At 42.4% G+C, this 23,286-nt stretch overlaps 1 protein-coding gene across 1 annotated transcript in view; it reads left to right on the top strand.

Moving 5' to 3' along the window:
* Positions 1-23,286, top strand: part of PMFBP1 (polyamine modulated factor 1 binding protein 1) — a 166,712-nt gene that overhangs the window by 84,992 nt on the left and 58,434 nt on the right. Inside the window, exons 3-5 of the mRNA XM_059150761.1 lie at positions 4,853-5,009; positions 6,633-6,723; positions 22,581-22,697. The gene's annotated coding sequence lies outside the window, so the exon portion shown is untranslated. The remainder of the gene's footprint in view (positions 1-4,852; positions 5,010-6,632; positions 6,724-22,580; positions 22,698-23,286) is intronic.

Raw genomic sequence — 23,286 nt, 5'->3', positions numbered from 1 at the left:
GAACTATATAGCCTCTTTGCTGGGATGCAGTCATGGATATTCCCAGCTTTCTGCAAAGCACTGCAATAATCAGTGGGGTTGTACAGCACCCCACCCCAGCCACACACTGATGAGGACTGAGGCAGGCTATTTTTGGGGTGAATTTCCAAGTCTGAAAAACACTAGTAGGAAGTTGGCACCCAGTCCCGGGTTTTGTTTGTCATATCAGTCCCCGCTGAGGAAAGCAAATAGCAGGTAACTGTAGAACACACCTGTCTATAGCAGCTGTTTGATGTTAGCAGGCTTTGATTGTCAACCAAGCAATTTGCGTAGGATTTGGAGACAAAGGAAGGAGATTGCCGAGAGCCAGAGGAGCAGGTGACATGCAGCATACCTATGTGCTCCCAGCAGTCAGGAGGAGAACGCGTGAGTGAGAGATTGGCACCAGAGGTAGTGCACTTTGGAGAAGTGACAGCCTCCTACGGGGAAGTAATGGGGGTCTCCCCAGTGAAGTGCCAACTCCCTATCCCAGCGAAGCCTTGATGTCACCAAAGTCCATGCTACTTGTAAACAATTCTAACGAGTGTCAGGGTGGGGCCTAGAGGAGAAAAAAATGCATGGTTCTTAGCATGGCTAGTGAGAAACTTCAGTAAGGATTCCAGCTGGATGCTAGCCAGATGGTTTCTAATCTATAATGACCAATTTATTATTTATTTATTACTGCCCGTCCTTTAAGATCCAGCTCAAATCCCATATCAACTCATTCATTTACTGATTTGTTCCTTCGTTGATTTGTTGATTCAAGCGTATCTACTCCACCAACTCTATCTCCTAAGTACAAGGGCCTAGTCAAGGCTTCCACAGCAAGGTGAGTGAAAGAAAAGGAAGATAAAACATGAATAAATTGTATTAGGTATTGGGTATCTAGTACTAGAAACAAAGTGGTGTGAAAATTCCAGGATAGGAGAATTAACTTTAGTTTGGTGGAAGAAAATAAAGAAAAGGATTTAGGAGACCTTCCTGGAGGAAGCCACCTCGGTGAAAACCTTCATTAGCACCTCAATCTTGGGTTTTCGTCTCTCTGAACCACCAGGGTATTCTGCCACTCAGCCATGACCTACTTTGTAGAGTTAGTGGCCTTTCAATATATCTAGTCATCTAATTTATATCTGACCAAAAATAATGAACTTTGGAAAGTATTTTTTGGGCTCTACACTAGACATAGAAGCTGTTTAGGATTCTTTCTCCTCCTCTCCCTCTGCCCCTCGTTGTTCATGCTCATGCTCTCTCTCCCATTCTAAAAATTTTTTTAGTAAGTATTTTTTAATGAATTGAGATAATGTATATAAACATATAGTGGGTAATTGATAATATTAGTCCTTTCCTGGGATAGAAATAACCCCAGAGGTAAAAGTAAATAAAATTCAATACAATCCGTTGACCAAATTCATTGTTAAAGGACTGGTTTTGGCAACTTTGCTTGTATCCTTTATTATTGTTTATTTTAGAGCCAGGCCCTTATGTATTCCAGAAAAGTGTTTGCTATCATGTTGGAGATTATTTTTCTGACAATCGCTATTTGTTCTTAACTATCATATTCAGAGGAAGCATACACTATTCTAACAGAATTAGAAACCAGATGTTAAGTGGGAAGCGTTGAAGATCTCTTGAACAACTGTTGGGAATGAGGAGTATCTATGATGAAAATGTGGACATAGTTCCTCTAACTTTCACACCTCTCAAACTCCAATTTAAATTTAAATTCAAAATGCATTGTTCTAAGGGCAACTGTTCAGCATAAAATTATGATCTCAAATTAGTATCTCATCACCCTCTCAAGGTAAAGTCTGCGAACTGAGAAGACAGAGGCAAATGTCAGCTTTACACCAGACATTTCCAGGCCAGTACAGAAGCCGCACTGGGTAAAGAGCTGGAAAAGCAGCGACGGACTTACAGATGAGGATTCTCTGGTAATCTGGGGAGCTCTGCACATCCGTCCCATGGGTGAGATGGGATCAAGGAGTTACTCAGACTGTGAAACAATAAAAAAGCAATAACTATATAGTGAGAAGACAGAGAACCATAACCCAGCTAAAGCACCCAGGGACCCCACAAAGGACAGTCTCTGTGTATATCATCAGCAGCATACAGAATTGGGACCCACAGGCTACTCCTCTTTTCCTCAGACAGTATGCCATGACCCAAGGCCTGAAAGAGAATGCCCAACTAAGACATGTGCTGATTCCTTCCAGCAGAGCCCATCACTAGTGGACAGTTGTCTTGCCTTCCCAATGCAAAAGACGGGGAATAGAATACCAGATACGGTAAATTCTAGATGTACATTAACTCTTCATAGGTATTCCATGGAAGACAAACTGCTGTGCTGCCACACAACCAAGAATTATCTGGCCCAAAATTGCAGCTGTGCCAAGGTTGAGAAAACCTGGTCTAGATGTACCATGCATAAACTTCACTTTGAAGTCTTGCCCCTTATGTGGACATATTGTCAGGTCTCAGGGAGCAAGGCTCTTCTTCAGTCAGAACTCACAGACGTTTCTCTACTTCTCCCCTTCCTCTTCTCTCTGCTCCCCTTTCACTCTTCCCAGCTATGAGGAAATCTCTCTTAGGTGCTGGGAATCCTGCCTTTATGTTTCTTCAAGACGCTAGGCTTGTGCTCCCAAATCCCCTCTCCAAAACTGACAACAGGCCACCATGGGCATTTGGTGTAGGACAGCTCCCGTCCATTCATTATTGACACTTAGCATCTCTAGCCCCTAGAGAACAAAATAAGGACAGTACCTTCCATTCACTTAAGCTACCAATAAAACTCATGACATGCATTTCCGAAGCCCTTTTTAGGGAAGCTAATACCCTCATTGGAACATTTTCCCTAAGAACTTAAGCTTTAGTAATATGCAAGCCAGAAAGACTTTCACCTGCCTTGTGATATGTCTCCCCCAAGACAATGACCAATCAAATTACTTGTTTGTAGGAAAAGAGGAAGAGAAAGACAAAATAGATTAATATATATATATTTTTTAAGATTTTATTTATTTATTTGACAGAGAGAGATCACAAGTAGGCAGAGAGGCAGACAGAGAGAGGAGGAAGCAGGCTCCCCACTGAGCAGAGAGCCCGATGCGGGACTCGATCCCAGGACCCTGAGATCATGACCTGAGCCGAAGGCAGCGGCTTAATCCACTGAGCCACCCAGGCGCCCCAAGATTAATATATTTAAATAGTATCCAGCCACATTCTGGTTACTTTCTGCAATAGAGGTTCATAGGATCCACAGAAACGTAGAACAGTACATGGTATTTTTGTTTTCCCACCAGCCATCTCAAAAACCGGTGTTTAAACTCTGGGGGCTTTTTTTTTTTTAATCACAAAGTAATGTATCCGTCAGACTCTGAACCCATTTTTGGCCCCTTCCCGTACCACGAAGGACAAGATAGGGAAGAGGTTCTGGATGTGGGAGGCACAGCAGAGGGTAAGGATGTCTACTTCCATTACCCCAGAGAGCTGAAGATGTAATGCTTTATAATTTGGAAGAGTCAACTTGACTACATCAAAACCTCAAATAGCACCTTCACTCTGAGGCCCACTGCTTCTTAGGAAGATTTGTATAGCAGGCTTCCTGCAAAGGGGAGCTAGACCTACCTTCTCATTTGCTACCAGGATCCACGATTCCCAAGAGAGAAGATGAATTGTGTTGGGTCGCCTCTATCTGATCTGAAAAATTCTAGTGAATAGAATCAGAGGCACTTGTACTCCTCATGCTCAACCTAGGGATGGTTATCCTCTGCTCAAACACCAACCTCCATCCATTCATCTATGGGCCGGTTCTTTCCTAAGATACAACCATAGAAAATTGTATAGAAAGGAGGCATTTGGGGCCATTTTTCTCAGAAAAAGTAGCGCTCTTGCCCTGAGCCTGCCCATGGTGTGGAAAGAGCACTGCACCAAATATTCTGAGATCTAGATCTTATCCTTACTCTGTATGATTTTTGTCCTAATCCCAATTTTTCTACATCCTAATTTCTTATCCGTAAAATATGCCCCACCTGTATCATAGGGTTGCTGTGCAGTTCAAATGAGCTAATAGTTATGGAAGTACTTTGAAAAGCTGTAAGAACTATAATAATGTTATTCCTTGACTATAGATTAACGAACATAATAAAATTGCTATTGCAGGTATTAGCATAATAGCACAGATTGCCCTTCCCTTTAATGAAATTCATCAAGGATAAAATTCTTGGACGTTTTCCTGATGTTCTCACACCATCTTTCTTCAGTAGGAGGCCATGAAGCTCACTGGTCCCAGGATACCTGTGTATGGGTAGAGGGTCCAGAAGGCCACTCTGCCTAAAGAGACATTGCTCAGATACAGATTAGACATCCTCCTGGAACCTTTCAAGGTTCTAACTGCTTGAACAGCTCTAGCAAGAGAGTCAGCAAATATTTTAAACTGATAAGTGGGGAAGTGATGCTCCAGAATAAATAAAACCCATTTTGATTAGAAAACATGTTCAGTTTTGTGAATACCAGCAAAGTTTGCTAGTTACAAGGACAGGGCTTCCCCTCCTAGCCAGGGAGAGTTCAGGCTAGTGTAAAGTCCCTGATTAAAGCTAAAGGGTTGGCTCTCTCTGAGGACATCCCACCGCCTTGCCCTATGGACAGGCAGGTGTGGGGTGAAGGTGTTTGGCAAAGACCTTCTAGAGGCTCCGGCACAGCAAGACAGGCATAGAGCCATGTGTGCAACCAACAACTTGGCATGTGGTTTCCTCTCTCCAGATCTAAATGTCACCTTGTTGATATAAAATCCTTTGCAATAGCTCTCTTCATTTCCTCTCTGGCTATTTTTCTCTTGCAGGCTCCATGAAGATTCCCCATAGCCACCAAGCCCTCTGCGTAGAGTCAACAATGACCACCAGCAGTCTGTCCTAATTCCATGCTACCATTCCCTCTCTGCTCAACTTCCCAGCAAGTTTCCTGTGGCAGCACAGCATTAGAACAGAGTTACTAGCTAAGTAAGTGATTTCCAATTACATTTTCACCCCTTGTTAGAGTAAACCACCCTCTTAAAGGAAGCCCCTGCAGAAACTATCTCCCCCTCCTTTTGTTTTTGTGATCCCTATGTTTTTAAATTTCCTTTTGCTTGACCTTCAGTATTGGGCTTTCTAAGGGATGGACTCTGCTTTGTCTTCATTTGGCGATTAAAGCAGGTTTTATGTCTATTTTAAAGTGACATTCGTAAAAGGGAGCGGTCATTGGAGAGTAGGACCATGCAAAATCTCAGCCAGGGAGGACACTGCCTTATGTCTCAGAACACAGGCAGACCTCTGACAACACCTGAACAGACAGGGAGAGGTGACCTTGGGTTGGAAACAAAGAACTGGGCCCCGGAAGCATGCTTCTTAGCTCCCCACAACACAGCAACTCACCCTGGGAAGAGCAAGAGCACAGAAAACAAAGGCTCATTTGGCATCTCTGATATCATCTTTGGAAGCGAATAAGACAAATAACTTAAAAGGGGCAGGGGAGATGGATGACGCTGCTAACTTGAGACTGTCCATATGAGAGACTCTGATTTATCAACCTTCATAAGAGCGGATAAGCTCTGAAATGAGTGTTCTGTGATCGGCCATTGTACCTCCTGCTAATCTGTGCTGCTCTCCTGGTTGTGGGGGTGGGTAAGGTGTGTGTGTGGAGGGGGAGGGGACTGTGACAGGGACAGAAAATACACACTTTGATTCTATTATTCACTGATCCACCAGTTTGCCCTCTTTCGATGGGGCTGTTAATGGTGCCATTCCAAGGTGCAGCCCAGAGCCGGTGGGAATTCTATTTCAGAACGGGTTTGGGGTTGGGGGGGAAGCTATTCCTGAGAGTGGAGCACGGTCATTTTTTTTCACCAGTATTATTATGAACCTGTGCTCCTTGTATTAGCAGAATGGAGTCCGAGACACCGCGCAGCCATTCGGAAAGGAGGAGGGCAGATCTCCCCAGGGCGGGGGGCCGCTCGGGACCCAGCAGGGAGAGGGAAGCTATCATTAAAAATAAGAATAAGAAAATAGAGCTGTAAAGTGGGCGAGTAGCCGGGCTGAATATTGGTGTGGAACCGTGTCTGAGCACTGGCTGGGGCTGCCTGAGTAAGATTAAAATCTGCAGGGAAATTTTGTTCCTTAGCACTGGCAGAAATTAGGAATAAATTCAATTGCATTCTGCACAATAGCTGGAAGCGATTGAGGTTAAGTGGCCTCGCTCTCTGATGTGTTAGTATTACTGAGCACTCTCTGCCCATGTGACTCCGTGCAATCTGCTCTTGGAACACGTCGCCATGGCAACTGATGATTTCTATTACAGTACATTCAAGTTCACATTCTAGGCCTGTCATATGCTTAGAAATTTCCAGTTAAAATATTTATTTATGAAAAAGGCAAAAAAAAAAAAAAAGCCACCCCCCCAGACTCTTTTCAAGGATAGAAAACAAAAAGGTAGACCCCAATGCAGAATGATTTAACTGCAGAGGAAAAGAGATTATTACATTTTCACTTAGCTGTTGCCACCAAACAAAAAACTCCCCATGGGGTGGGCCAACTTAGTTGCAGAGGGGGCAAGTTGGAATCTTACCTACTGTGGTTTGTGTGCAGGTGTGATGTCTGAGTGCAAAGCGAAAGAGTCTAAGAATCAAAGTTTCCACTTCTCTGAGGCTCATCGTTCCAGCTGCAGCTTCCCACTAAGGTTTGCACTGCTTTATCTTAGTCAACCCTCAGCTGGGAAAAAGCTGCACTCACCCCTCAGCCGTGAGGAAGGGGTAAGGACCCCTCTCATTGGGTGGGTCATGTTCTGGGGGGCCCAGATATTCTCAAGCTGACCTCAGGAGAGGAGAGAGCAGCCTGGGACATACCATAGCAGACCACTCTCTCATAGAAGCCATAACTGTGTTCCCTGAGGGAGATCTGTGAAGATTTCTGTGTATACCTCCCAGGCACTGCCCACAGGGCCACAGGGACCCCCAGCCCTTTCATGAAGACTGTTTAGACTGTACACGCCCCCTGGCTTCTCCCCAGAGAAAGACAGTCAAGGGTTAAACTAAACCCTTCCTTAGAAAGCATGCATTGTTCCTCTGCCATGCCACTATGTGGGGAGAGGTTGCTAACAAGCCCTCCTGGCTTCCTCTACTTTTTCCCCTTAGTCAAGCACATTAAATATGTTAATAAAAGATTCCCTAGTGCTTTTACTATCAGAAGTTTCCAGGTGGTTGTGATGACCCTAGGTGCCCAATTACCTGGTGAGGGCATCCCATGACTCACAGATGGTTCTCTCTCGAGCTATTAAAATCTCCAGATTTTTTTTCTTACATTGTGGCTTCTGCTGTGTCTGATTGGAATTGAATCATGATTCATAGCTAGAACCCACTTTGTTCAGTGGGGCATGGTTTTCTGAATTTTCCTGATCATAAGAATCACTGGGTTACTTGTTTAAAATACATATTCTCAAGGGTATTCCCCAGACCTACTCAGTCAGAATCTCCAGGAGATGGGCCTGGAAATCTGTATTCTTACAATCAAGCAAGCTTGAGTGGCACTGTACTTGGACTGTGAACCTATTAACAATATTAGGGCTATTTTTCAAAAATTATCCCACTGACATACTCCTAATGTCTCTATATAAGGCACGGAGCCAGAAGTCTTCTGGGAAATTCTTAACTATTACTGATGTCAAATGTGACCAAAAAAAAAAAAAAAAGATTGGGCAATATTAGAGAAACATAAAGAATGGATTGATGGCTGTTGTTCTGGAGACTCCCCAATGGAAACATGAATGAATTCAGTCCTCTAAATATAAAAGTGTTTTCTGTGCAATGAAATAGTCATCCCACGTATAAGAAAATAACTTCTTAAAACTCAGCTTCACTAATGCGCCAACCCAGCAGCTCTAAGAAAGTAGGATTGTGCCTGAGAAACAGATGAAACTGTTCAGGGCTGGGGTGGAGGCAAATTAAAGGGTTAAATATTTGTCCCACTCAGCAGCTTTGTCTATGAGGATTTACACGGCAGGTGGATGTTTACAGATTGCTGACTGTGCACATAAACAGGTAGGGGAGGCAGCATGAAAGATGGCAGCACCAAAACCAGAACGCTAACCATCCAGGCATGTGTGCTACATTCAGCAGAGAAGGCACCAAGCATAGATTTGGCCCCTGAGCCCCCTACTCCTAGCAGAAGTGAGCCGTGCCTGGATGTGCAACTCTGTTGAGGAACTCTAGGTAAAAACGTTGGTGTCAACACTACTCAGATTGAGGGTTCTCCCAGATCTGGAGGCAGGGATTGAAGAACTTTCAGTTGATCTGTTGATCCAAAGGGTGAGCAGTCAAAGCTGAAGGTGGACACTTGGAGAAATTAGAGCAGCCATGGTCAGTTGCTGAATCAAGTCAAGAGTTCCAGAGAACTCCTTCACACACATACACCAGATTCTGTAAGCTCTGAGAGAAAGAGCCAGAGGGAGATTTAACATGCTCTTCTGGAGCCTGGTTTCTTGGATCCAGAAATCACTTTTTCAGATTCCATAGTGAATTACAGACCTGTAGGCCCCTATCCAGCCAAGTAAACGGCAGGACCCAGAGCCCAGAATGGTTCTGGCCAAGCCTAGCTCAGGCTGTGGCCTTTGTGTAGGGCAGCAGCGTCACCTAGTGATCCTGTGGCTTAAGTACAAGCTCTTTCCCTGGGAATTGTCCAACTTGATCCAACTATAAAGGGATCAATTACCCGTATTAATGAGTGAGAATCATAGTATATATAATCCCTGACTGGTGATGACCGTCCCCCATTCTGTATTTGTTTAGCCTGACATGCATTCTGTGGTTGTGTAGCACTTGGGTTTTCCATCAAGTAACATAAAAAAGAGGATGACTAAGCTCACGCCAGGCCAGCTGGGTAGAGAAGGAGGAGGAGTTAGCAAGGTTAAAGGGGGCTGGGTCATTGTGTCAGTTCAGGTCCTCCAAGAAGCAGATGCTGAGATAAAGTTAGAAACAAGACACTTATTGCGGTTAACACCCGTGAAAGATAAAGGGGAAAGGGAGTGGGAGTAGGCAGGGAGAGACTTCGGGCCACGATGCAGGTCAGACCTCCATGAAAAGAAGGGGAAGGAAAGAAGATGGGATAGGAAGAGCTTCCGAGTGCTGTGCTGCTGGAGAAGGGCTTGGTCAGCCCAACAGGGCAATCTGGTGCAAAGGTTATCTGCAAAGGAATCCTGTACTGGCCAGAAAAGGTGGGCCCTGGTACCAGCACGGTGCCTGGTCCCTGGCCAGGAGCTTCCCTGGAGATGCTCACAGATAGAGGCTGTCAGCTCGCTGCATTCCTTATGCCAGGCTCTCTCTTGAAAGGAGACCTGAGCAGCATGACCCTATGGCTGCCACAAACTCAAAGGGAAGCTGTCTCAAAATCAGATATTTGCCAGCAGATCCCCATGTCCACACATGGACACTATCGAAAACGGAAGAAGGAACACTGTGGAGTGATGCATCTAAATTGATGAGTGTAAAAATCAACAATTGTTCTCATCGCATTAACAAATGTGAACTAGAAAGAGAAACTCTTAGCAGCATTTATTAATCTTGCCTTTCTAAACAGCAAGCTGCCTGCCATCCATGGTGTGTTCTCTGCCCAGAAAACCAAGATCAATGTCAACAACATGGAATACAAACAGCACTTTAGCTTCTTTGTTGAGGATGGATTTGGGTCTGAAAATGTCTATATCCTGCCCAAGGCATGAACAATGACCTCACATCTGTGCTGACTCTCTCCCTCCTGTCAATGGTCTTTGATGCTGTTGACCGTGAGACACAACTGCCCTGGCGATATGACCTGATCTCTGTATTTAAAAACATTAAGGAACTCGTTCAAGTTCAAGGATTTTCAGAAATCCAATTTGGGTGAATTAGGAAATCCAGATAGCACTACAGGCAAGGGCACAAAGTTTTCAAATCACAGTTAAACCACAAAGGGCCAGGATGCCTTGAATAAAAAATGCAAGGAGCCCCTTGACAAAGAACCTTGAAAAGATCTAAGGTCGGAAGAATGCCCACTGTGGAAATAGAGAAAGGATGAAGAAGAGCCCAGAAAAAAAAAAAAAAATGTGAATGCACAAACTCTTTCTAAGGCCTGTCAAGAAAAGAAAGGTAAGAGCAGCAGAGAAGGCAGAATGAGTTAATACCACCAAAGAGGTTAAAGGCAAGGCAAACGGGCTAGGAAGGGAAAAGCGTGGGCAATGAAGTGGCTGGACTAATGAATGAGGAGGCGAATGAAATTAATGATGACTCTGAGTGGCAGAGATACCAAGCTGCTCTATTAAATTGGTCTTTAACACAAAAAATAAAGGAAGGGAGCATAGATAATTAGGAAGTAATGAAGACTTTAAATATGGATGTTGAAATAAACCAGGTAAGGGAATACTTGGAATCATGGTACAATATGTAAATCAGCAGGTCCAGATAACACGCATTCCCCAGTCTTAAGGGAATTAGTTAATGAACTTGCTGAACTACTGGCTATTATTTTCAAAGATTCCAAGAGACCAGGGATTTTAAAATGAAAATATCTGACCAGTCTTATACCAAATTTAAAAAAAAAAAAAATAGGCAGCTTTGATCATTTTTTTTCAAATTTTTATTTAAATTCTAGTTAGTATATACTATAATGTTGTTTTCAAGAGTAGAGGCCTTGATAATTATTATACCTGCTGCTGTATACTCTCCCCACCTCATGAGGATGTTGTAATGACAGATGGGATTAGAAATATTAAACTACCCGGAGGAGAACCTGGGGGATGTGGGGGTAGCCGGTATTAGTTTTATGATCCAGGCTAATGAACTTGAGCCAGGACATATGATCAAGTACAATACAGATATCTGACCTTTTGTTCATAGAATGCATATGGGGGTTGTATGATTATATTTTTGTTTTTTAAAGCTGATATAAAATCAGTTTACATCTCCAGAGAAAAAGAGAAAGAAAGCCTTCATGCTAGTGGCCCATCTATGATGCAAAAATCTCTAAGGAGGGGCGCCTGGGTGGCTCAGTCTGTTGAGCATCAGTCTTCTGCTCAGGTCATGATCCGGGGGTCCTGGAATCAAGCCCCGCCTCAGGCTCCCTGCTCAGTAGGGAGCCTGCTTCTCTCTCTCCCACTCCCCCTGCTTGTGCTCATTCTCTCCCTCCCTCTCTCTTTCAAATAAGTAAATAAATTCTTTAAAAAAATTTCCACATGAACAGACATTTCTGCAAAGAAGACATCCAGATGGCGAACAGACACATGAAAAAGTGCTCCATATCACTCGGCATCAGGGAAATACAAATCAAAACCACAATGAGATATCACCTCACACCAGTCAGAATGGCTAAAATCAACAAGTCAGGAAATGACAGATGCTGGCGAGGATGCGGAGAAAGGGGAACCCTCCTACACTGTTGGTGGGAATGCAAGCTGGTGCAGCCACTCTGGAAAACAGCATGGAGGTTCCTCAAAATGTTGAAAATAGAACTGCCCTATGACCCAGCAATTGCACTATTGGGTATTTACCCTAAAGATACAAATGTAGTGATCCAAAGGGACACATGCACCCGAATGTTTATAGCAGCAATGTCCACAATAGCCAAACTATGGAAAGAACCTAGATGTCCATCAACAGATGTGGTATATATACACAATGGAATACTATGCAGCCATCAAAAGAAATGAAATCTTGCCATTTGCAACAACGTGGATGGAACTAGAGCGTATCATGCTTAGCGAAATAAGTCAAGCAGAGAAAGACAACTATCATATGATCTCCCTGATATGAGGAAGTGGTGATGCAACATGGAGGCTTAAGTGGGTAGAAGAAGAATAAATGAAACAAGATGGGATTGGGAGGGAGACAAACCATAAGTGACTCTTAATCTCACAAAACAAACTGAGGGTTGCCGGGGGGAGGGGGTTTGGGAGAAGGGGGTGGGATTATGGACATTGGGGAGGGTATGTGCTTTGGTGAGTGCTGTGAAGTGTGTAAACCTGGTGATTCACAGACCTGTACCACTGGGGATAAAAATATATGTTTATAAAAAATTTAAAAAAAAAAAAAAATTTCCACAGATAATCCACAGATGGATAATGGAGTACAGGCAGTATCAAAAGTCTTCACACTTTCTCTTTAATAAATAGACCGTAACACATTATTCTTTAATTTAATCAAAATAATTAATACATTATTCTTGTAGAAGAAAACAAACAATAGATAAGCAATACTAATAATAATCACCCCAAATCCTGCCATTGCTCTAAGTTGGATGTATTTGCATCCATAATTTTTCCCATAGAAATAAATATAAAAGTTATATTTTTTTACTTTGTTTTTTAGAGAGAGAGAGTGAGAGCATGTGAGGAAGGGAGGAGGGGGGGTTTTCCAAGGGGATAAAGAGAGAATCCCAAGCAGGCTCCATACTCAGTGTAGAGCCCAATGCAGGGCTCTGAGATCATGACCCTGAGATCATGGCATGAGCCAAAGTCAAGAGTCAAACACTCAACCAGTTGAACCACCCAGGCATCCCAATATAGAAGTTATTTTTATAAAAACTGAATGGGTCATGTATGTAGGATGGCCTATATAAATATAATATAATTGGGTTTTTTCCCACACGCTATAATACACACATGCTTCCATTATCTCAAATTGCTGCATAGTTGTTTAACCAACAACTTCTGGACATTTAGATTATTTCTCCTTTCTCTTTGCTATCAGTAACTCTGCAGTTAACATCCTTAAGCAAACATCTTCGTATAAGTACTCTTTTCTTCCATTAGAATAAAATCCCACAAGGGGAATTGCCAAGTCCATTGTCCTTTTTTTAGGACTTTTGTTCCATATTGCTAAATTACCTTCAAGAAATAAGGCAGTTAACACTCCACAAACAATAAGTGAAAATGCCAGTTTCCTCAATGTGCACACCAACTGGATTTAACAAATATTTTAATCTTTCAATTCAATAACATTTTAAACATCTTATAATAGTTTAATTTGGATCATTAGATAGAAAAAAACACCTGAGGAAATGTGTATATTTTCTATCCTGGCCTTAAACAGGGTTTAAGTTTGGAGGAATTCTCTTTTCTCTCCCCTTCTCTTCTTTCCTCCTGCCTGCCTGCCCACCTGTGACTCCCTTTCTTTTTGAACCATACCTGCATTGACTCATTTTTCATAAAGTTGGGTAAGAAATTCAAACTATTGAGAATAACAGCACAGCACTATCTTACAAGTTAAACTTTCACAAGCCTATGAACCAGGCATTTACATTGGAGAAACACTTGCATAAGCACCCGAGAATGCCCAAGAATGCATACAGCAGCCCAGCTCTGCGGTAACTAAGGACCCAACAACAACTAACGGTACATCTCCAACAACAAGGATAAATAAACTGTGCCACAGCCCCACAATAGACTGTCACAAGGTGGTGAAATGTATGAACCACAGCTCAATACAACCACATGAATGAATCTGGCAAGCAACTTTGACTGAAAAGAGCCAGTTGCAAAAGGTTCAACACAGTAAGATAAAATTTTCATAAAGCTCAAAAGCCAATAAATTTAAATAACATATTGCTGGGGGGCACCTACATATATGATAAAAGCATTTTTTTTACCAGATAAATAATAATTATGAAGTTTAGGGGAGTAGTTATCTCTGAGGGGGAAGGCAGGGTCAGAAGAACAAAACAGAGGCAACTCCTGGATGCCACACCAGAAATGTTTCAGATCCCGATGGGATCACGTATAGCACCTGATTGTTCTGTTTCATAACTTGCATAGGTGTACCAAGCATCAAATGTGTCAACCACAGAGAGGTGATTATGCATTGCACACTTACTCATTAACAAATTTCATTAGCTAATATGTCAAATAGACCTCTGATGTCCCCAAAGAGCACAAGCAATTTCTCACTGCTAAAACCGGGCCCCATACTTTACTGGCTGGGTGCCTGCCACTGAAAATATAGAACAGAGCCTCTCCAGAGGATTCCACCGAGGATGGTGGAATCCTCCCACTCAGAAGGAGAATTCCCTCTACTCTGGAGAATCAGGAAGGGAGAGAAATGAACCAGAATGTACAACGGTCACAACTTCTAGAGGAATTCCCTAAGGCTTAGGGTTATGACCTTACCCATCTTTTCTAAAAATAGATCCCGAATTCTGGTAAATGGTGAGAGGAAAGTTGCCTATTTTTAAAGGAGATGTCCTAAATAGCAATATCATTTTGCTTAAGCAATGAGCCAAGTCGCTTCTAATGAGGTTGTGGCATTACTGGAAATAAGAGATATATTTAAATAAATAGTCCATACATTACCCCAATAAATCACTTGAAAAATATTCTCAAATGTAGTAAATGTATTTTTAGTGGCACATGCCTGACCTTTCGGGAAAAAGAAAGACAATGCTGGAACATTTTGAGAATAAACATTTATCCAAATTAGTAGTCAAGACACCAGTAAAATTGTTTTACATTTTCTTAACACCTTTAACTATACCCTATGCTTCAAGAACAATTTATTTTTCCTACCTTTATTAAAATACAGATTCTGTCTGTAAAGTAGCAGGAATATGAGATCAGAAACTTTTTTGATGACCCAATGAGAAATCCTATAATGGTCCTATCACTGCAAGGCCTCAGGCAGGATGGATAAATGTATTTGCAACATCTCCATAAAATGACTTGCAGTCCATAAAATGTTAGTTTTTATGACTGTATTTCCAAGTGTTTTCAAATCAGTGCCATATTCTTTTTCTATAATATTCACAATAAAAATGTAAATAAAACCCATTTATTCATTCAACAAACACATTCTGAGAACCCGCTCTCTGCCTGGCACTCTGCTGGGGACACAAAAGTCTTCTCTCAAAGTCCTTGTAGCTTAGGATGTTTTATAAAGCCCCCTGTGTTAAATCGCATCTGACCCTCTATAGGTTATGTTCCACTGCCTGAAAAATCATAATAATTAATAATAATAAAGTAGCAATTAATAATAATTAATTAATTAAAATGATAATAGAATAAGTTGTTTTCCAGCGACAATTTCAGGTTTAGGTTTGGGGGGAGAAATTCCAAACCTCAAACTTACTCACTGCCCATGCTGCTCCTACCCCACCTGCCTCTCACCCCTCACTCTCTGCTTTTCCATTCTCTGATCCTTAGCTAAGCTCGCTGGCTTCCCTTCTGTTCCCTTTCTTCTCTCCCTCCCCTCTTTCCTTTACTATAAAACTTGTAGAAAAACATTCACACCACTCTCTCCTCCTAGAAACCTCTGGTCAGCTGTGGACAATTTCAGTCCTTAATTCTAGCCACAAGGTCACAAAGGTCAGCAGTGGCCTCCTCATCTCCAAAATAATGGCCTGATCTTCTCATCTTACTTCAACTTCTGTAGCAGCTGCACCATGGACCCCACTGTCATTTCTCTGCCTTCTCCCCTTTAGAGAGATCTTTTTACTGGCTTTCTTTCTGCAAGACCCTCTCAACCCTCCTAGCCAGGTCCCTCCTAGCCAGTTCCTTTCTCTTCCCATCCCTCGAGTGTTGGCACTTACACCCCAAACAGCACCCCCACTTACCCTGCTGTCCTAACCCCTGGAAGTTCTTCTCATGTGCCACATGGAATCAGACAGAGAGGATCTTGGACAAGCTTTTCCCTTTGTCTGGAATGCTGACCCTAGAATACTTACATCACACATTCCCCACCCCCTTTTCCTAAATCCCACTCATCTTCCAGGGTCTAGGCTTAAAAGGAAGCAACATGTAGTGATGGAGGGCATGGAATCTGGAACCAGACGATGGGGGTTCAAATCTTGACTCTGCACTGATGAGCCATGCAACCTTGGGCAAGTTACTCCTTAACTTCCTCAACTATAGCATAAGATAATAGTAGCTGCATCCAAAAATTATTATGAGAATTAATGAATTAATTTTTTTAAGGATTTATTCATTTATTTGAGAGAGAGAGAGAAAGCACAGGTAGAGGGAGAGGGAATGAGAGAAACTGAACAGGCTCCCCCGCTGGGCGCAGAGCCCAATGCTGTGCTCCATCCTGCCACCCTGAGATCATAACCTGAGCTCAAATCAAGAGTCAGACGCTTAATCAACTAAGCCACCTAGGTGCACCAATGAATTAATATTTTTAAAGTCTTTAGAGTAGTACGTGAAACACAGGACCATGTGTGTTTGGAGGAGAAAAGTCGACTCTAAAAGTATTTTCCAAATGCTGAAGCCTTTAATCACCCCTCACCAGTCTACTTATCACTATATATTGTTGTTAGATAAGTGTCTCCTTCTACTCTGAGCTCCCGGTCAGGGACCCTGTCCCAGTCACTTTTGGATTCCAGCCTCGCACAAGGCAGCTCTCAGCAAATATTTTTTGAGTAAGCGGAAGATCAGAAACGATGAGTTTTCCACAGCTACCGATCTTTATAGCAACTCAGAGATCATGAGCCTAGAATTTCCTTGGGAGGAATTTTGGCAGGGGTGAGGGTGGGGTATTATTAGGCACGAGCACTTTCCATTCCCCTAGTTTCTTCAGCCCTGTAAACTGATCAGGTGACAAAAGGCATAGTAGTGCCAAGCCCGATTAATCCAAACCAGAATGGCACACACAGTACCTTTCTGTATCACATCAGTTGAGTTTTATTTTCCATCCTTCATATCTGTTTCCTCCTTTGTGTGTAGTTAATGAGCTTTACATTTTAAACAAGAAAATCCAATAAAACACAAAAATCACAAATCAACAGTGCTTTGTTCAAGAATATCCTATTTAATCAAGAAAATTCCCCCAAGTAATACACTCAGTTCAGCCCCCAGGCGCCCGGTGGTGCTGGGTGCTGTAGGGGGAGGGTCAGGGAGAATGTAGGAGAGAAAAGCTGTACTCCCTTCCTGAGGCTCACAATGCCATGTAAGATAGAATACACCCTCCCCCTCTAGGCAAGCATCTTTAGAAATCAAAGATGTTCCCATAACCTACTAATGCATCTGTGCCTTTAATTAGCCCAATCGAGCATATAACTCGGTAAAAATCTCTCACCTTTTCTGTTCCTTTCAACTAATTTCTGAACATTTCATTTTCTAGTAAGCTTTCACTGCATAACAAGCAGTAATGAAATGACCGATATTAACCCATTGTTAGATTAAACAAAGTACATCATTGGCTGGTAACATTCTATATTATTGGGGTTTGAAATGGGTCCCATCCTATGTTGCAAACATTTGGTATTTGCCTAATGAGACCATTCTTGTACCTACAAAGGAAAAAAAGACATTGTATTAAAACATTTCATATTAATGACAGCATGTTCAGCACTTTCCGCTCACAGCCACATCTGTGGGTGAGGCAGGTTTCTTGATATTAAATGCTGCAGTTGGGCCCATATTCTTAGCAAGATGTCTGATTGGCTACTCCCCAAATATACCTTAAATTGGCTTAAAATAGAACAATCACATGCTAACCTGGTAGCATTAGCAACTCTATTAACAGCCAATTTCACATCCACACCAGAGGGAGTAAAAGGTAATTTGCTCATTATCAACACCCTCTGGCAGTGGAAGGAAATGACTGTTCATCAAAAAGTATTTTCCAACATAACAATAGCAGCGCCCATATGTAACCACCTCACTCTCCCTTCCCTCCACAACTGGATCACGGGAGAATGGCTACAGGAAAAAGACCAAAATACAAATGGGTTTGATGTAAGTAGTCTACCTGCCCACTCCCTACTCCCCGCCCCCATCCAAAATCAACCGTACCTTCACCTCACCTCAACCCTTTAGGGTTATAAGTGAAATGTTGGGCAAATAATCCTACAGGGTACAGGATGGATCCCACTACAACAGAAGTTGTGTAGATCGAAAAGTTATCCAACTCTCCATTACTTAACTAGTATCTCAAACTACTTTAACCTAACCCAGTAGAGTGTGGACAGTTCTTGGAGCCCACTATAAGCAGATCTAATCTGTAGACTCACCCAGTGACTGAAAAAAATAAACCACTCAAGAAATACAGTATTGTCCCAATGGTGCAATTTTAAATCTCACCCTTGGCCAGGCTTCATTTAGTAAATATTTCTTTAGAAATGAAGTTCTTTTATTTGTTTGCTTTTATTGGTGTTTAATAAACTCCAGTATGATGTGTTTATATATTTGGGTATAATATTATACTATTGTAGTGACAAATTACAGAAACAGATTTCGTATCTATCTCCTCTGTTCAGCTGGCTGTTTTTATTTGAGAATAGTCATCTCCTAGTTCTTGTCTAGCTCTCTGGGCCTTCTCTTCTTCATACTTTTGTCCACCCTGTCTCCTATACACAGAGACCAGGCTAATCTCCCTGAAGCAATTCTTGAGATGTTACTCCCCTACTCAAAGTTGCCTCCCTGTTGCTCCCTGTTGCCTCCTCATTGTTTCTAAATAAATTCCAGACTGCATTCTAGCATCTGAAGCTTTTCACAACGCTGCCCTCCCACTTTTCTAGCTCTAGTTAGAAGTTCTCATTTCTCCCTGGTATCCCAGAATACAGCCCATCTGCCCTTATCAGAGTTAAAGGTAAGACCAAGCATACCACCTCCAGAAAGTCTTTTTTGATTGTTCCAAAGGAAAGTGATCAAGTATCAAGTACACCTCTGAATTACAGTAACCCTTTAGGATAGTCTGCCAATTCATAGTGGATTACAAGGGGGCTTCCCCTGGAACTTGTAAATGAGAGAAAGATTGTTCTAAAAGAGCTTGAACCATACCCAGAGTCGCCTTAGAGAGACAGATTAGCTCTGATGACCTGACTGTACCAGAGTATCCTACTTAAGGAAAGAGTTATCAATCTCATGATGCAGAATGGGGAGAAAAACATAGTCCCAGAAGGAATGATGTCTGGACCCCTCCAGATGTCTAGGAGGGATGTCTAGGACATAGGGAACTTGGGCCAACAGATTGACAGTACCAGTCCCATTGGTACTGGAGACAGTTACTATCTGTCTTTGCTATCTGAGACATTTACATGATGTTATCCTGGCCAGTTGCCATTCAACACTAGACTCTTGAAGTGTCCTTAGTTCTGATTCTGTCACCCCAAACCTATTTGGTTTCTGATGTTTCTGATGTTAGTCAGAGAGGGTATGTATGTACGTCCATACATGTATGGACTGCAAGTGTTCCAGCTCCCATGATAGTGAGTTCTCACTATAAAGTAGTTATTTGACTCTTTATTCTTTCAGTAAATATTACTGAGCATCTACTCTGTGCCAGGTATTTGTCTACTCACTTGAGTTAAGATGGTAAACAAGAAAAATACAGTCTCTTGACCCTTGGAGTTTATAGTATAGAATGAAATACAGACAAGTACACTTCCAATTCTAATATTGTATAATGGCTGCCTTGTTAGGGATGTTCAGGGGCTAAGAGTGGGACCACATGCTTGGAGAAAACACCCAGGCTTTGGGAACCAGAGAAGACTTTGTAGACAAAGTTATATTTACTCTGAGTCTTGAGGCACCAGCTGAAGTTAGCCCAAAGATGATGGGAGGAGAGAAATATAATGATACGTATAACTCAAGCAGATGGGCAAAAGATTCAGGGTACGTCTGAGAAACTAAGCATAGGTCAACAAAGCTACAGTGGGGAATACAAAGAAGGGCAGGGAGGGTCAGGAAAGCAGGACACAGGTCAAGGAGGGCCTTATAAACCATTTTAAGAATCTTCCTATCATGAGAACAGTAGAGAATTATTGAAAGGTTTTAAGCAAGTAAATGACATGATCATATCTCTACTTGCTGGGGAATAGGCAGGGTCATTGGGGATGAAGAGAAGAAGGCCAATTAAAAGATTTATTTAAAAGATACAACAGGTAGGACTTGGTGAGTGGTGGGATGAGAGAGCTGGGAGTTGGTAAGAGGGGGGGCGGAAGAGGGAGGGAAGGAGAGAGAGAAGATTCAAGATGGTGCTTGCATTTCTGGGCTTGAACAGATGGAATAAGTTGTGGTACCTTTCACTGAGGCAACTTGTAACAGTGGTTCAAGCACAGACTCCAGTTACTGCAGAGTTGGACTACCTGGGTTTGAATCCCTGCTTTACCCCTTACTGCTGTGTAGCCTTGGGTAAGTTACTTAATCTCTCTGTGCCTCATTTTCTTACCTATAATGAAGATAACCAGAATACCTATCCATAGAGTCATCATGCAGATTACATGAGTTAATGGTGATGTGCTCAGAATAGTGCTGGCACATAATAAACGCCTCATATGTTTGTTAAGTAAATAAAATAGGTGACACAGGAGGAGTAACAGGTTTGGAGTAGAGGATTATAAGTTTAGTTTTGGAGATGCTGGACTACGGAAATCTGTGGAATAATCAAGAATAGCTCTCTAGACAGCAGTTGCATATATAGGCCTGGAGCTCCAAATGGAGATCTGTGCTAGAGATTTTGTTCTGGGAGCAATCTCAGATAAACAGTAACTGATATCAGGACAAGGGAGAGAACAGATCAGAGAGGATATGAGAACGAGGACAAGACAAGGGAGAGTCTTGAGGACAATTTCAGGGCATAAGAAGTACTTTACTTGCGAAAAAAAATTGAGGAGCAGTCAGAAAGGCAGTTCTCAGAAAACTAAGCGGTTCTCAGAAACCAAGGACAGAAAGTGTTTCTAGAAGCTGGAAGTAGCCACTGGTGTCAAGTTTGTCAAATACAATTAAGACCCTAAAAAAGCCCATTGGATCTGACAAAAGTTTGACCTCGGCCAGTCAGAGTTGCTGCCACTAGGTGGGGATGGAGGTAGGAGAAGGGGGTGGAGGAAAAATAAAGAGACAGCAAATGCAAACAATTTATTCATCGTGGGGAGTAGTGGGGGGAGGAGAGAGCAGACAAGAGGTGGAGGTCAGGAGAGGGTTGTTGGTTTTTTGTTTTTTGTTTTTTTTTTAAGCATAATAGAAGACACTTGAGCATATTTAAATGCTGTCATGGGTTGAATTGTGTCCCCCAAAATTCATATGTTGAAGTCCTAAGCCCTAGGAAAATGTGACCTTATTTGGAAATAGAGTCATTGCAGATGTAATTAGTTAAGATGAGGTCGTACTGGAGTAGGATGGGCCCCTAATCCAATATGACTGGTGTTCTTATAAAAGGGGAATTTGGAGATGCACAGGCACACACAGAGAGAGCACCATGTGAAAATGAAGTCTGAGATGGGAGGGGTGTAGGCAAACCTCCAGGAGCTAGGTGAGAGACACAGAACAGATTCTCCCTCCCAGTCTTTCTCAGAAGGAACCAACTGTGCCCACACCTTGATCTCAGACTCCCAGCCTTCAGAACTATGAGACAAATAATTTCTACTATTAACCACCTATTTTCTAATACTTTGTTACACCAACCCTAGGAAACTAATACAACTAAGTCTCCAGCTAATGGGACATTCCACTGTTTACCTAATTAATCAGGGTCCCAGCAGGAAGCAGATGGCATGCTCAAGTTGAGTAATGAGTGGAATGTTTTCTCAGGGAACCGTATATAAAGGCATGGACAGGGTATAAGGAAGCTACATGTTATCATGCAATGCCCAGGCAGAGTAAGAGCAGGCCTTGACCATTCCCAGACCTCAAGGGCCAAGGATGGAGCAAACCTAAACTGAAATGGGTAACGGAGCAGCTGTTTAGAAGGACCCTGACAGAGGTGTGACCCCAGACTCAGTCACTGCTGGGGAGCTACCAGGGCCAGATCTGAGGTCATATGTGCAAATAGGGCACAGCCCTCCCTCCCTCTGCTCCCCCTGCTGGTGCTGCATATCCACCAAGCCAACCAGAGGCCAGAGGGCAAATGAGCAGCCTGATAGGCCCACAGGTGCACCTCACTGGGCCAAAGCAGAAGAGGTAGAGTCTAGAAGGGGCAGGGGTGCCTGGGTGGCTCAGTAGGTTAAGCATCTGATTCTTGACTTCACTCCAGGCCAGGATCTCAGGGTTGTGAGATCAGGCTCTGCACTGGGCACGGAAGCCTGCTTAAGACTCTGTGTCCCTCTCCCACTGTCCCTCCCACCTCGCTTCGAAGAAGAAGAAGGAGAAGGAGAAGTAGGAGGAGGAGGAGGGGGAAGGAAGGGAAAAGGAGAAAGAGGAAGAAGAAGTAAGTAGTAGTAGCAGTAGTAGCAGTAGTAGCAGTAGTAGCAGTAGTAAGGGGCAAATGGAAACCCAGACCAATCCCTTTTCACACTTTGGAACCGCTTGACTACATTATATATTCAAATGCTTAAACTTTTAAAATGCTAATAAGAAGAATCATTAGGAAGGGAAAGGTTGCAGTCACTGGGCCCCTCACTGCGTGAAGCCCCCACGGGAGGGAAGGGGCTATTTTATGGTTCCAGTACTCTTGTAGTTACATTTGTCATTGCTCATCTCTGCTTCACCTAATGCATACTGGCTTCTTTGCACTTTTTAATTACTGAATAAATTAATATTTATAGTCTCTATTTCTCTTAGAAATATCCATTGAGAGGGACTTTTTCTACTATCACCTGAACTCTTGCCTATATGAAGTGACTGAGGTGTATCTCTCTCTCTCGTAGGATACCTTTGAGATATGCCAGTGAATGTACCTGTAACCAGAACAGGTCTGGTTTAAAATATGGGCTCATAAAAGACAGCAAGTGACTCCAGAGAAGCTTCTGTTTATAACATAATTGGTAAGAATCATTTCTTTTATCTATGATTATAGACATTTATTTAACTAAACCTAATACAAATGGCTATATTATGTCAACTAGTACAGGTTAACTTGCTATGGCTTTTATATGCCTCTATACTAGCTTTAACCAATGCTTTGTTTCAAGGGGAATCTTAATTCATTGCAGAAATTAATGCAATAATCATAAGAATAGTAAATCTTTTGTAACAAAGGCTGATGTACACATGTTCATAAGAGTTCATCTTTGGGTTTTACAACATGAATAATTTTTAATTCCACAAAGTAGCACCAGATATGTGGCAGGCTTTTGAGTCCTTCACTTGGCTTTTCCAGGTAAAATTAAGGAACTGCTTTGTGACAACCCACTTCAGCAGTCTTCAGCTTCTCATACCATAATTACAGCAGCAATCCGCTGGTTACCTGCTTCTTGAAGCAGAAGGACCAGATTTGGAAGTCACTCTTACAACTAAACTATCCTCGTGAATATCTTCACACTGTATTATCTCTGATGGGGGAGAAAGGGATGTAATAAAATACAGAAACTGTCATAGTGGGAGGAGAAGTTGCTCGTGGGTAAATCATTTGAG

This window comes from Mustela lutreola, chromosome 16 (assembly GCF_030435805.1).
Source record: "Mustela lutreola isolate mMusLut2 chromosome 16, mMusLut2.pri, whole genome shotgun sequence".
NCBI classification, from domain to species: domain Eukaryota; kingdom Metazoa; phylum Chordata; class Mammalia; order Carnivora; family Mustelidae; genus Mustela; species Mustela lutreola.
This window is presented reverse-complemented; position numbering and strand designations above follow the sequence as displayed.